General features: G+C 32.2%; 1 non-coding gene across 1 annotated transcript; it reads left to right on the forward strand.

The window, feature by feature from the left end:
• Positions 1-6,052: 6,052 nt before the first annotated feature.
• On the forward strand, positions 6,053-6,124 carry Trnah-gug. The gene has a single exon. It is a non-coding gene; the product is annotated as a tRNA-His (tRNA).
• The last annotated feature ends 970 nt before the right edge of the window (positions 6,125-7,094 follow it).

A 7,094-nucleotide genomic window follows, 5' to 3' on the forward strand; every position in this document is an offset into this window, starting at 1 on the left:
AAAAAAGTACCTTATGCTGAGGTAAACACATGCAGCTATCCTTATTTTGAGTCGCTGAATACGAATTTGACATCAAAATAGAACTATTCAGGGTAAATTTTCAATCTAGAACAAAAATGGGAAAAATGGGTCATTTTTTCGCTCTAGATTGAAAATTTATATTCAGCGACTCAAAATACATAAGAATAGCTGGGTCTTCACCCCACAGGGTACTTTTTTTATAATAATGTGTAATTTCTTAAAGCAAAATTCCCAAATTCGAACTTTACGTCGCAGTACCTCTTCTCGTAGGGCAAATAGATGAAAAATAAAAATACTTATTTTATTAAACAAGTACAATAAGATGAAGGTGATTCCTTATACAAAAATTAACCAAAAGTACAGAATAAATTTTGTTGTCCAAGAAAATTAAATTTGAAAATCATGTAGAATATGTATGCACTTAATAAAAAATATGTAAAAAGACACTGTTTACATACTGTCTACACTTTAAGAGCAGCAGAATTAAAGAAAATGTAACAGAAATAGTCAATTCAAGTAATTGACAAAGTTAATCACGAGTGGGAGGATTTAGAAAGAATGTAACAAATAGTTAATTCAAATATAATAAATACTTAATAATTCAAACCCAAGCCACTAATTGAGCCTATTCAGAACGGGATTAGTCGTTATTAAAATCTGATAATCTTGGATGCTTACAATTTGTCAGCTTGTGATAATATAAATATACGGTTCGTTCTCGGGGTTACTCTAATCAATTACTGATTTAACTTGATACTCGAGACATTACTACATTTTCTGATAAAGATTGAGCTCCTAATCACAATTATCTTATTATTCAATTATAATTACAAACGTCACTAATTTTTTTTTTAGTAAATTATCCGAAAAAAAACTCATTGGAAAAATTGCGAGGCTACACTGCCAATAATGATAATATAATTACCATCTATTAATGTAGGATGGACAATTGATAAGGAACATTAATATAACTGCGTAAAATTAATAATTATATATGCTCACTTGGCGGTTGATGATGTATAATTACACGTTTTCATAATCCGACATTACCTCGATCAGCTCATCTGTTGTAATGTCTCTTTAAAAATTATCTTTCAGCTTTTACCGTTAGCTCTTCCGAAAGGAGGTTAACATGATCCTCGAGGTAACCAGCATTATCAAGCAAAATGGTTTCATGCTCAGTCACGGGAGATATTCGCAAGAGCGCAAATTAGACGATGAGGCCCGCGCACTCAAGATAAATAAATATTGTGGGGGGCGGGTGATGTGATGCGGGTATCGTGGAAATCAGCTGTGGTCATCTCTCGAACAAACTCGCATCTTTATATTTTTTTTCACCGTCTCTCTCGGTTATTCGATGAAACGAGGCACTCGTCAAAATCGATCGCGTAGCCTCGTAAAATAAAAATTTGAAGAAGAACTGAGCTTTACTGATAGATCCATTAGAGAGAGAATAGGGGGTTATCTTCCCTCTCTTCCCTTAGAATCTCCTTTTTTAAAAATATTGATAGGAAATGTTATATATTTTTAATTTCCGAAATGCATAATCATAATCTTGATATTAAAAACATTTTTTTATTTAAGAAACTCCTAGATATAAGAAACGTAGATTCCATTATATTATTCTTCTTTTCTGTTGATATAATTTTAAAATGTTTTATGAATTATACGTTTAATATTTTTTCAATGTAATAATTTAATATTTTATTTTTTCATATGACTTTCATACGACCTTAAAAAAAATTCACTTGCAACGTACCAATGGCCTCTTCTTTGACAAATTTCTAGATCCGCCAATGGTTTTATTGTGATAGAGAGAGTATTAAGTGTTCAATTATATAATTTATTGATTGATTATTGATTAGTACGAAATTATTTGCTGGCAAAGATTCAATTAATATTATTTGTCACGATATCTCAGTTGTGTGCTATTATGTAAGATTTTATTTTTCGACACAAAGTTCGCCGGTGCCGTGATGTCGCGTTCGCAGACCGAGCTTTTTCCGGTCTGGCTGATACTCGTTTACATCTTGCGTTTACATCTTGCCTGTCGACAGTATATACATGGTCACTGTTTCGCACGTGCCACGATGTAAACGCGCTGTCACGGCTGAGTTCATCGCGATAATCGAGTGGTCGATCTTGTTTCAATTGGAAAATAGATCAATAAGATTGAAGTACCGTGTATTATGTGAGTATTGATCTGGAATTACAGAGTTCTACTTTGTCATATTTAATGTCTTGCCAATTTAATCATTTAGACTAATATCTATGACATTAATAAAAAGTAATTGTGAGATTGTAATTCTTTAGAAGATTATTCTCATACTAATAATAGTCTTGTTTTATCAATTATTAATAGGAACACAGTATATATACATATATATATATATATATATAAAAAAATATAAGATAGCATAAATCGGAATAATTTTTTGAGATACTTTCCAGGTCCAAAGTTTGGAAACTTAAAAAATTGTAGATCCACTAATAATTATTGGATCTAAATTATTCTTAAAAAAAAATTGTTATCGATATTTGAATAAGTATGTAATCTTAAAAATATCAATTTTTAAAAAGTCTTTCCAAACTTTTGGTCTAGAGTGTATATTAAAATAGGAAAATGATTGTAATTAAAAACCTGTAGAAATATTGTGATATTTTTTATTGATATAAAACACTTATTCTGTATACGACGAAATAACTGTTCGACATGTTATAATCTCGTGACACGTTAACGATAACGGCCACACTGTGCGTGGTAATAGACTCCGTAAAATGCAGACTCTCTTTTTTTTACGTATCCGTGGCACGCTGCTTTCTTAGCCGTGTCTCCAGTAACAAATTCAGCCTCCCTCCCTTTTCTCAACCCTTCTTTTTTCTCGAGCGAGAACGAGGTACAGCAGTGCGGCGCGCGCGACGTGCTCCAAAAATACATCGCGCCGGAATATGAAACCAGAAGTAACCAGTGGCAAGGGCCGGCCCCAGCATCTGGCACGACCGACAAAATATAATAACATAGCGCGCGTGCACACACTGCGTGTACCGTGCACGCACTCACGCACGCACGCACGATAACCCGCTCCTGGATAATCTCGAGGATCGTGCATGCGATCGGTGGCGACGATTTGATCCACATCCTTCTTGACGTGTTAACAATTGTTTTTTAACGATGTCTTCGTGAAAAAATTTTCTTAATTTTAACAACAGATGATGTTGATATTATTGATTGATTATTTATTTCTTTTTTTTTTTCTTATGTGGAAAGAACGGTTTTGCTGAAGTATATGAAACTTCAGCTAGATACACATCTAAAAATAATTTTGCTCAACCATCAAAAAATAATATATGTAGGAAATAAATAATATTAATTAAATTAAAATAATTAAATCAAAATAATTATGTAGCTCAAGCTAGTTGTCAGAATGTCATAACTTTTTGTGGCATTACTTCCAATGAGAAATGACAATGGAATCGACGTTGAATTTGATGATTTCGACTCGACTTCCATTGTCATTTCTGACTGGGTCATTATTGTTTGAGCATCGTGCATGATTATTTTTATGGTCTAATAAAATTATTATTAAATCAATATCTATATAGCTAAATTTTAGATACTTCAATAAAATCGTTCATTCCATTTCAGAAATTTCCCATTTCAGAAACTTGTACTTTGTATTTTTCTTGTCGAGATATTTATTTGTCAAAATTAAGGTCGAATTGTCAACGACCAACTTAAGTGTAGTGTCGAAATATAAACGAATGTCTATTCTGGACTCGAACGAATCCGTGCGTTCCGCGAGTCGATTCGATGTGCTCGTCTGGCATGCACGCTTCCGGGATGTTGCCGAAGGATATCGCTTTCCATTTTACTTTTTTATCTTTTTTGTACACGCGACACCTACGGGAACGAGCTTCCCCGGATGAAAGCGTGATCGCATTTCTGCATCGAGTTGAGAGGTTCCGTCGAGGTTACAAAAATACGGTCGACATGATCCCAGCTCGAAATAGACGACTTAACGTGTTACAATCTCATTAGTCATTTCTCTACTCTAGAATTATCAATAAAATAAGAGAAAAGATTTAAGGAAGTAGAATCCTTCGACATTTCTCAACATCTAATTTATGGCATGCGATCCACATTCCTTTATATAATTTACACTCTTGAACGCTCGTTATTAACCACATTAAAGTTGTTAACCACATTAATGTCACTATATAGACTCGCACGAAGACCGACGTTGAACTAAAAATAATAAAAAAAACGATGGACGATTCGGTTCAAGAGTAGCGTAAAAGTAGCCGCGGTCGGCTCGTAAAATCTTATTTCCTTGACGGTATTATACTGCTAATTGCTAGGAAATCCGGGAAGCCGCTTGCAGGTAAACCCGGCAAAAAGCCGTTCGCGCGAAAGCAAGCAATGAAACCAGAAAACATCTACGATGACCAATTCATTCGCGTATGTCGGCCACGCCATTGTTGTATGGCTATTCGCATCGCGGAAATTACGGGGGAACGGCTACAATTATAGCTGTAAATCAATCTCCGCGGTCGTTAACGCGGATTCCATGATTCTAATGAGTAAAACGAAATGAATACATTACATATGTACTTCTAATTGCGTTTCTAAAGAATATTTCTTAGTCTCGAGGCGCAAATAATATAATTTCATAAATGGATCCAAAGAAGGTAGGAACATACAGTGAAAAAAAATTCTGGTTGAAAATGGACAAATCAGAATTTTCTGGTTAAATTTATTAAAATTCTAGTTGAGAGATAATCGAAATTCTGATTGATACAATATTTTTAATAAAATCTACTAGAATTCTTATTTTTACCAGAATAATTATATCAATCAGAATTTTAGTAGACTTAACTAGAAAATTCTGATTCGTCCATTTTCCATCAGAATTACTATTTAATCCAACCAGACCATTTTTCTCAATGTATTGTTATGTTGGAGTATGCGGTGCTAACAAACCTAAAGATTTAATAACTAACACCTTCATAATTAACGCCAAATTATAATCCTATTACATTACACTGATTGTGAGAAAAAATTTTAATATTTGTAACTATAATTACATGTTACCACAAGTATAATTATTATTGCTATAATGTTGATAATAATAATAATTCTATGTATAGTTTTGGCAACAAATATATATAGTTGACAATCGAAAATAATTATAATATTTTTATACCGAAAATGATATTTTTATCGTAATAATAACTATAATTATAGTTATTATTATTATAATTATAGTTATTATTACTAATAAAAATGGTTGCAACTGTAAATTATAATTAAATTATATGTTGCCTGTTTTTTATTTTTTTTACAGTGACTGGAATAAAAATAATGAAAAAATAATGCAATGCACTACTTATATACATTATAATATAGATAATTGTTACATGTTAATATAATTAATTGTTTGTTTTTTAATACAATAATCATTTAAATAAATTATATTTAATAATTTGATTTTAAATTTAATCAGCGATCTGCTAAACCATTAGATGCAAATGATTATTCAAATTGCATAAGCGGTCCTCAAAGTATTATATTTAGCTACGGATTTAAGTTTTTTCCTTTTTATTGTAACTGTTATTCTTGCACAAAGTAGTCAATATAATAGGTGACTTATAGATTTTTTGTGACTAAAAACAAATCCCTAAATGAAATTGATCTCTATTATTTCACGTTTTTGAATCCAAAAATGCCATTTGCGGCACTTTTATTCAATTTTTTCAAAAACGTAACGTGATAGAGCAAAATTGTAATTGTCAATCATTCGCGATTTCAGAATCTGAAAGTTTTGAGTACTGAAAGGATATACAGTTTTGAATATTGAATCGAGATACAATCACAGATCCATATCTTAGATTCTCTTCGTGCAATGCGATGGCGTGACTCGAAGCAATACAATTGCAGCATCGAGCCACGACTTCGCGCTCGAGTGGTCATGCGGATCAACGTTACAATGGATCAATCAAGCGTTATCGATCACTCACGAATCCTCGAGTAGCCGTGATCGTCTAGTGGTTAGGACCCTACGTTGTGGCCGTAGTAACCCAGGTTCGAATCCTGGTCACGGCAATGTTTCACAAACGAAGGGGATTTAAAAAATTTTTTTGTTTTAATTAGGCTATTTTGAAGAGGTATTATTTCTCATGTAATTCATTGAAAATCTCTATATACTGGAACATTAGATTATGTGATTTATTTAATATACAGGGTGTTTCTTAAAGTGTGTCATGTCGAATCATAAAGCGCCTTATTCCTGAAACTAAAAAATTGAGTGAAAAAATCCTTTATCATTTTGGAACTTTCGTAACAGTTAATGATTAGATGTGATCGGATATGTTTCGGTAATCTTGAGAAATTAATTGAGAAATTAATTAAATTTGGTTAATCATTGCGAAAATTGCAACAGATCTAAAAGATCTTTCGACTCAGTTTTTAATCAGGAATAGCGTATGATTCGTGGACGGATTTTAAGAAACCTGTGTATATTTGTCTGAATGACCAATGTTTATATTTATATAATTTAAGGCTGAATTTATTTTTTTATGTAATTAATCTATGAAAACGTGTGTGCGATGAGAAATTTTACAATAATTCAGTTTCTAAGAAAAAGGTGTACAGCACAAATAAGAGAGATCCCTTTCCAAATTCAAGTACTGCTTGTACTATCGTAGATTTTGTTAATGCAACGTGTCTTAAATCACATGAATTCAATATTTGCTTTTCACAGGTTGACTAATTTTTTTAAAGTTTTTTTCATAATTTGTTCTACTCTGCCATTTTCTTATATTAAACAGAAATAAATTGATCGTTTCGCGACCACATGGAGAAAAAGTTACGGTAGCTATAATCGAATAATTGTGATAATTTTCACCCATCAATACAAAAGAGTTATAGGAAACTATCCCATCAATATAAAAAGGTTATATAATAGTATTATAAAAGTGACTTATATAGTTGCTCTATCCTTAGCAATGATATTTGTTACACAGATGTTACAACCATAATGTTCATGTCTTGCTACGGTTCCGGTAACATATTG

The sequence above is a fragment of the Atta colombica genome, unplaced genomic scaffold (assembly GCF_001594045.1).
Source record: "Atta colombica isolate Treedump-2 unplaced genomic scaffold, Acol1.0 scaffold225, whole genome shotgun sequence".
In the NCBI taxonomy this organism is placed as follows: Eukaryota; Metazoa; Arthropoda; class Insecta; order Hymenoptera; family Formicidae; genus Atta; species Atta colombica.